This window comes from Dasypus novemcinctus, chromosome 2, assembly GCF_030445035.2.
Source record: "Dasypus novemcinctus isolate mDasNov1 chromosome 2, mDasNov1.1.hap2, whole genome shotgun sequence".
In the NCBI taxonomy this organism is placed as follows: Eukaryota; Metazoa; Chordata; class Mammalia; order Cingulata; family Dasypodidae; genus Dasypus; species Dasypus novemcinctus.
In genome coordinates, this window is record NC_080674.1 from 46,864,046 (window position 1) to 46,872,477 (window position 8,432).

The 8,432-nt window shown below is 38.0% G+C and overlaps 1 pseudogene; it reads left to right on the forward strand.

Moving 5' to 3' along the window:
* Positions 1-315: 315 nt before the first annotated feature.
* On the forward strand, positions 316-1,976 carry LOC101446620 (protein PALS2 pseudogene; annotated as a pseudogene).
* The last annotated feature ends 6,456 nt before the right edge of the window (positions 1,977-8,432 follow it).

Genomic DNA, 8,432 nt, shown 5'->3' on the forward strand with positions numbered 1-8,432 from the left:
CCCGGAAACCCGGTGGCGGCCCGGCTGGGGCTAGGCGCGCACCGGTATACCCCAGGCACCGGTCTTGGGCTCAGACTCTGCAGCGAGAGTAGAGCTAAAACACGCACGGAGAACTGGGCCCGGGGCGATGTTGTTGTGCCTGACACTAAGGGGTCACTCCCGAAAGGGGATGATTTTCCGACTTCAGGCTTCTACCGAGCTCGGAGTTCTTCAGGGAGGAACGTTTCTGCAACTACTGATGCTTCTTCCAAGCGTACAAGAGCAATTGATTGTTACTAAGGAACAGGACTGCTTCTCCCTCCGACTATTTACACAATGCAGGAAGTCTATACATTTACAGAGCTGTCCTTATCCATGGAAGCAGAGGAAATAGACCTAATTTTCCTCAAGGGCAGTAAAGAGAATCACTTGTTAAGGCTCTTGAAAGTCTAGAAGATTCAAAACTTGAAGCTGTCAGTGACAATAACTTGGAATTAGTGAAATTCTTGCACTCCTCTAACAATGTGGATGAAAATGTGGCAGAACTGGTTGGTATACTCAGAGAAGCCGCTTCCAATCACTCTTGGAGGCCCACGATATTGTGGCATCAGAGTGTTATGACTAATCTCCATCAAGCCCAGAAATTAACACTTTAGTCAATAATTGATTACTACCAGTAGATGCTATTCTCATTCTTGGTACTCACAAAAGAGCTGGGGAGTCTTGGGGCATAACATTTAGCATGAAAGTGATGATCAGGAGCGGGTGTGGCTCAAGTGGCTGAGAGATTAAGTCCCACAAGGGAGGTCCAGGTTGGGTTCCTGATGCCACCTGAAAACAGCAACAAAAACAAACAAAAAGGAAAACACGAAAAATTGAACTCACACATATGAGGTCCCAGGTTCAGTCCCCTGCCACCAGTACCTAAAAAAAATAATGATCTGGTCATCACAGGAATCCTTCATGGAGGAATTATAGATCAACAGTCTCCTTTGTTGATTAACAACGAAGATACCATTAAAGAAACCAATGGCCATGAGTTTGGAAACAACTCAAAGGAATTACAAGAGTTACTGAAAAATATTAGTGGAAGTATCCCCTATAAATTTTCCAAGTTTTAGGTATACCATTACTCCTCAACAGGTATTTGTAGAATGTAATTTTGATTATAACCTATAAAATGATAGCCTGATACCCTGAAAAGAGGCAGGATTGAAGTTTTCAAAAGGAGAAATTCTTCAGATTTTCAACAGAGAAGATGCAAATTGGTGACAGGCTAGCCATGTCAAAGAGAGGGGAAGTCAGATCCTGGAAGGGAAGAGAAAGGCATTTGTTAGAAGAGTTTGGGACAACTCAGAACCTTTTTGTGGAACTCTAAGTAGAAAAAAATAAATGAAAAAGATGATGTATCTCACAACCAGAAATGCAGAATTTGATAGTCATGAAATCCAGATATATGAAGAAGTAGCCAAAATGCCCTCTTTCCAGAGAAAGACATTAGTATTGATAGGAGCCCAAGTTGTGGGTGAAGAAGCTTGAAAAACAGGTTCATAGTACTGAATCCCACTATATTTGAAACTACAGTGCCATTTGCCTCACAGAAACCAAGGAAAGATTAAAAAAAATGGACAGGCATAAAAATTTGTGTTATGATCTGAAATGGAATCAGATATTAAAGCTGGAAAGTATTTGGAACATGGAAAATATGAAGGAAATCTCTATGAAACCAAGATCAATTTCTATTCTTGAAGTTGTCCAAACTGGAAAAACTTGCATTTTGGATGTCAACCCACAAGCACTGAAAGTGTTGAGGACAGAGTATTTATTGCTGCCCCAGAACTAGACATTACATGCTTGCATAAAGCTGGGTTTATGAAAGTGCGTGGATTCGGAGAGCATACAACCGCTATTTTGATTTGATCATTGTAAAGAACAATCTAGACAAAGCCTGTGAGAAACTACAAACCGCCATAGAGAAACTGAGAAAGGTTCATTGAATAATTTGGCTTTTATTAAGGCCAAATCTCTTACAGGTTTGAGCTTCTGTTCTGCTTTCTGTAATTCCACTCATTGTCTTGCCCCTTCTGACCTGGGGTCACAATACTCCCTTCTGGTGCCAGCTCTTCAGTGCTCCTCGACCCTTTGCTGGTTTCCTTTAACCTGCTCACATTTCTAAATGACCACTTTATTACCTCTTCTCAATTATCCCTTCATAGCGGGCATCTCTTTTATGATGCAACACTGACTGACATAATCCTCTTTACAAGCACAAAAGTAGCTCTGAATCACAGTGACACAAAATATTAATCCTGGGGTGCTCCCGAAGTTAGGTGTAGAACCCTGTAAAGTAGACGGAGAATACATGTGCACTTAAGCAAAGATGGGTGTAGGATTATACTGCCCAGAAAAATCTCACTTAAAAATAGTGAAAATAGTCTGGTCAGGTAGTTAAAAGTCCTAAAAGAATTAGTTCAAAGACATATATCTTAGAAGAGGTGGTTTTAGTCTATAGAAACTGAAATTAGAGCTGCTGCTGCCTCCTTCTAAATATACAGCCCAGCAATCCCTCAGCTTCAGCCCTGCGCTGTGTTTTGTGTTCTCTTCCTGATAGACAAGAAGGGTGTGTTTTTGTTGTTTTTTGGGGGAGGAGGGGTGTGTTGGATCCATGCATGCCCTTTATATTTCTTATGCTCTATTTTATCTATCATGTTAAATGGTTAGATCAGAGGGATGTGTGTAAAAGCATGACCATACTGTGCCATTTTACTGATCTTTATATTAACATAAAAGTTGCATATTTTTACATCATTTTCAGTCATTTTCACTAATTAAAATCTCACTAAATTTTGTGAATTCAAAATATTTTCTAAACAACTCATCAATAAAATTGCTTTTCATTAAATGATCATTTTTAGGAGAAAGAATGTAAGGAAGAAAAGAGGGAATAGAAGGGGAGATAAAAGAAACAAATTTTCTTGTTTCTGTCCTTCATTTATCTGTAGTCTTTTTCTGGTAACAGTAATTATATGTAGACATTATAAAGTGTGAAACATTTTAATTTACCTAAAAAATCAATGTCTCTGAAATTTCGCCTATAGGAGGTAGACACTATTTTGAAAACACACACACACATAATTTAAGATCTTAACAATGCATATCTCTTGGAAGTGGGATTATGTGCACTTTTATATTATTATGCCAGAAATCTTCTCATCATAATTTATTCCTTTTTCTCAGGGCTGCATTGGTTTTATTGAGCATTTAATTGATATTTTACCTTTCACTACAAAGAAACACGGTTTTTTCTAATACAATTACTTATTTTGGGGAGTGACTCAGTAGGATAAATTCTTAGAAGGAGATTTCTAGTGTCAAACGAATGTGTATAGGAGTGCCAGTGCAGATCAGTGGTGGAGCACCTGCTTCCCATGTACAAGGTCCTGGGTTCAATCCCTGATACTTCCTAAAAACACACACACACACACACACAAAACAATTGTGCAGTGTAAAGACTTGAATTTCACATCAGAGTGGGCTTTCCTGGGGGGATAGGAAGAGCCCCAAGAAACAACACATAGTACCAACACAGGGTACATCTTTGGCTCATTCATATAATAATTACACACTTCCATCCGTGACCTTCACTCTCTATTTCTCTGCTCACAGTTTCTTTCTTTAAAATAATATATGGTGTCCAGGAGTGGAACATGATTCCCAGGGATGAATCTTCCTGACTCCGAGGGATTATTACTAAGCGCCAACTATCAATGCATTTGGAAAAAGACCTTCACCAAAAGGGGGAAAATATTAAATAAAAATGAGTTTTGATGGCAAAGAGATTTCAAAGCGAGTCAGGAGGTCATTCCAGAAGTTATACTTATGCACGTCTCAGCAGGATCTCATAGACAGCCACCGTAACCAACGCCTCAAGCAGGGGTGCTCCTGAGGGCTCTAGAGACATCTAGACACTGTAGGCAGGGCAGACAACCTCAAAAATTCATTGCTCCCCAATGTAACAGAGTTAGACTCTTATAATTTTCCTACATATCGCTATTCTGCCTCTTTTATTTAAACCTACAATTAGCACTATACTTGTTAAATACTTGTCCCAGAGACTTAAATCTTCGGTCTGTTCATATGCCAAGTGAGGCCTGGGTTTCAGCAGAGGTGCAATGCAACACATATTCTCCATTTCATTGGACTCACCAAGGACAACTAACAAAAAGATGATGATGGACAACTCCCACCTATAAAAGCAGAGAGTATCTACAGCAGCAAGCAAGACAGTTCCATCTATCTGCATCTGCCCCATGGGATCTAAGCCCTCTCTCAATTAGAAACAGAGGGAGCATTACAATCCCCAAATCCTCAAGATTGAGGAATGAACAAACATAAGGCAGGAATGCAACTATGGACTAAAGTAGACTTATTAGTATTCTAGCAATGGAAGAACTTGTAACACTGGTATAAAGGCAGTGGCCTTCAGAGGTTCTAAGGGGAGGGAGAAGGAAGCATAGGTGTAACATGGGGCATTTTCGGGACATTGGAATTGTTCTGCTTGACATTGCAATGGCGGATAAAGGTCATTATACATTTTGTAAAAATTGCGTGGTGCAAAGTGTAAACTACAATGCAAACTATAGACCATGGTTAACAGCAATCTTTGATATGTGTTCATCAACTATTACAAAAGTACCACCTAATGAAAGATGTTGTTAATGGGGAAAGTATGGGAAGGGGAGAGATAGGGTATATGGAATCTACTATTTTTTTTTAAGATTTATTTATTTATTTATTTCTCACCCCTCCCCCCCCACCCTGCTTGTCTGTTCTCTGTGTCCATTTGCTGCATGTTCTTTGTCCGCTTCTGTTGTTGTCAGCGGGACAGGAATCTGTGTTTCGTTTGGTTGCGTCATCTTGCTGTGTCAGCTCTCCATGTGTGCAGCACCATTCCTGGGCAGGCTGCACTTTCTTTCGCGCTGGGCGGCTCTCCTTACAGGGCGCACTCCTTGTGTGTGGAGCTCCCCTATGCGGGGGGCATCCCTGCATGGCACGGCATTCCTTGCACACATCAGCACTGCACGTGGGCCAGCTCCACATGGGTCAGGGAGGTCCGGGGTTTGAACCACGGACCTCCCATGCGGTAGGTGGAATCCCTATCCACTGGGCCAAGTCCGCTTCCCAGTAATGCTTTTATAGTAATAACACTGAATATTAATAGATTCAACTTCCCAATCAAAAGACATAGGCTGACAGAATGGATAAGAAAACATGAAGCATCCACATGCTGTTTGTAGAAGACTTACCTAAGACTCAAGAATACAAATAGACTTATAGCAAAAGGTTGGGAAAAAAGATATTACATGCAAACAGCAGTCAAAAGAGAGCAAGGATGGCTATATCGGTATCAGACAAAACAGACGTCAAATGTAAAAATGTGGTAAGAGATAAAGAAGGTCAATATATATTAATACAAGGGACAATCATTCTGAAAGGAAAAACAGTCATAAACATCTATGCACTTAAAGAGGGTTCCCCAATTACATGAGGCAAACTCTGGCAAAACTGAAAGGAGAAATAGATGGCTTTATACTGATAGTTAGAGACTTCAACATGACACATCAGTAGATAGAACAACTAGACAAAAGATCAACAAGGAAACAGAAACTTGAATAATATAATGAATAAGCTGGACCTGACAGACATATACACATCATCACACCCCAAATCAGTAGGTTATACATTCTTCTCAAGTGCTCATGGATCTTTCTCCAAGATGGACCACATGTCTATCCTGGGCCACAACACAGCCCTCAATAATTTCAAGAAGATTGAAATTATACAAAGCACCTTCTCTGATCATAGTTGCATGTAGCTCAAAAAAAATAATATGTGGGAAAGAGGAAAATGTGCACATATATAGAGGGCAAACAACCTACTTCTAAACAATCAGTGGGTTAAAGAAGAAATAGGAAGATAAATTAGTAGCTATCTTGAGACAAATTAAAATGAAAACACAACAAAACATAGGGGATACAGAGGAGGCAGTGCTGAGAGGGACATTTATAGCCCTAAAGGCCTATATTAAAAAGAAGAGCTAAAATCAAAGATCTAACTGAACAACTGGAGAAACTAAAAAAAGAACAACAAAGCAATCCCAAAGCAAGCCAAAAGAAAGAAATAACAAAGATTACAGCTAAAATAAAATAAATTTAGAGAAAGTAGATAAAGCCAACCAAACCAAAAACTGATTCTTTGAGAAAATTGATACATTGACAATACTTTAGCAAGATGAACAGAAAAAGAGAGAGAAGATGCAAAAGAAGATGCCAATAAATAAAATCAGGAATGAAAGGGGAGAAATGATGCCTCACCACACAGAAATAAAAAGAATCATAAGAGAATATTATGAGAAAATGTATGCAAGCAAATCAGGCAACCTATATGAAATGGGAAAATTCCTAAAAACCAATATTGGCTCTACAAGAAATATAGGAACTCAACAAACCAATCACAAATAAAGAGATTGAATCAGTCATCAAAAATCTTCCAAGAAAGAAAACTCCAGGACCAGATGGATTCACAGGTGAATTTCCTCAAACATTTCAAGAATAATTAATACCAATCTTATTTAAATTCTTCCAAAAAATTGAAAAAGATGGAAAATTATACAACATGTTTAATGAAACCAACATTACCATAATATCATAGCCAAAAAGATACAAGAAAAGAAAATTACAGGCTAATCTCTCTAATGAATATAGAAGCAAAAATTCTCAACAAAATACTTGCAAATTGAATCCAATACCGTACTAAAATAATTATGCATGCTAAAATAATTATACAATATTATACAAGTCAATTTTATTCCTGGTATGCAAGGGTGTTTCAACAGAAAATCAATTAACGTTATATACCATATTAAAAAGTCAAATGGAAAAAAAAACGTGATCTAAATCTAGCATCCTTTCTTGATAAAAACACTTCAAAAGATAAGTATAGAAGGAAAGTTCCTCAACATAATAATGGACATATATAAAAATCCTAATGTCATATTCAATGGAGAGAGTTTGAAAGCTTTCCCTCTAAGATCAGAAACAAGACAAGGATGTCTGTTGTCAGCACTTTATTTAATATTGTGCTAGACATTCTAGCTAGAGCAATAAGTCAAGAAAAAGAAATAAAAAGCATCAAAATTAGAAAAGAGGAAGTAAAACTCTCACTATTCACAGATGACATGATCCCATATTTAGAAAATCCTGAGATATCTACAACAAAACTATTAGAGTTAATAAATATGTTCAGCAAAGTGGCAGAATTCAAGATCAACACATGACAATCAGTAGCATTTCTATGCACTAGTAATGAACAAGTGGAGGAGGAAATCATGAACAAAATCCATTTACAATAGAAACAAAAAAAACAACAACTAAAGTATCTAGGAAATGTAAAGGATCTGTTTCAGAAAACTACAAAACACTGCTAAAAGAAATCAAAGAAGACCTAAACAAATGGAAGGACATCCCATGTTCATGGATTGGAAGACTAAACATCATGAAGATGTCAGTTTTACCCAAATTGATGTATACATTCAATGCAATACCAATCAAAATGCCAACAACCTATTTTATAGAAATAGAAAATATATTACCAAATTTTTTGGAAGGAAAAGGGGTCCTGAACAGGAGAAAGATCCTAAAAAAGAAGAGCAAAGTTGCTCCTGACATTGAAGTATATTATAAAGCTACTGTGGTCAAAACAGCATGGTAGTGGCATAAAGATAGACACACTGATAAATGGAATTGAGAGTTAAGAAACAGACCCCTCATCTCTATGGTCAACTGATTTTTGATAAGCCTACGAAGTCCAGCATTCTGGGACAGAACAGTCTCTACAGCAAATGGTGCTTGGAGAACTGGATATCCATAACCAAAGGAATGAGAGAAGACCCCTCTCTCACTCCCTATGCAAGAATCTAATCAAAATGGGTAAAAGACCTAAACATAAATGCCAGCAGTATAAGCCTACCCTGGACCTCCCATGTGGTAGGTGGACGTGGACGCTCTATCAGTTGAGCCAAATCCGCTTCCTGCAAACTTATTATTCATACTAGTAAGTTTTATATTTCTGTTCATACATGTTTCTGTGGTTGGTATCTATCTGTATTTTCCTTCCCCTAGATGGTAATAACAAATTAACAAGTAAAAATCCTTAGACCTCTATACAAAGTGATTAAAAATAAATAAACACTTACATATTTTTACTCTTGGAGTCTCAGAAATTGAAGAAGTCAGACTTCTAATGCTCTTTGAAATCCTCCTGTCTTCCTCTGTGACCTAGCTTAGCCTAACTCCCCTTCTATAATAAGAAAATTTCCTGAGTCCTACTGAAGACTCAGTGGGTCTTGCAAAAATATTGACTTGAAAACCTAGATACTCAGACCTTTTCCAAAT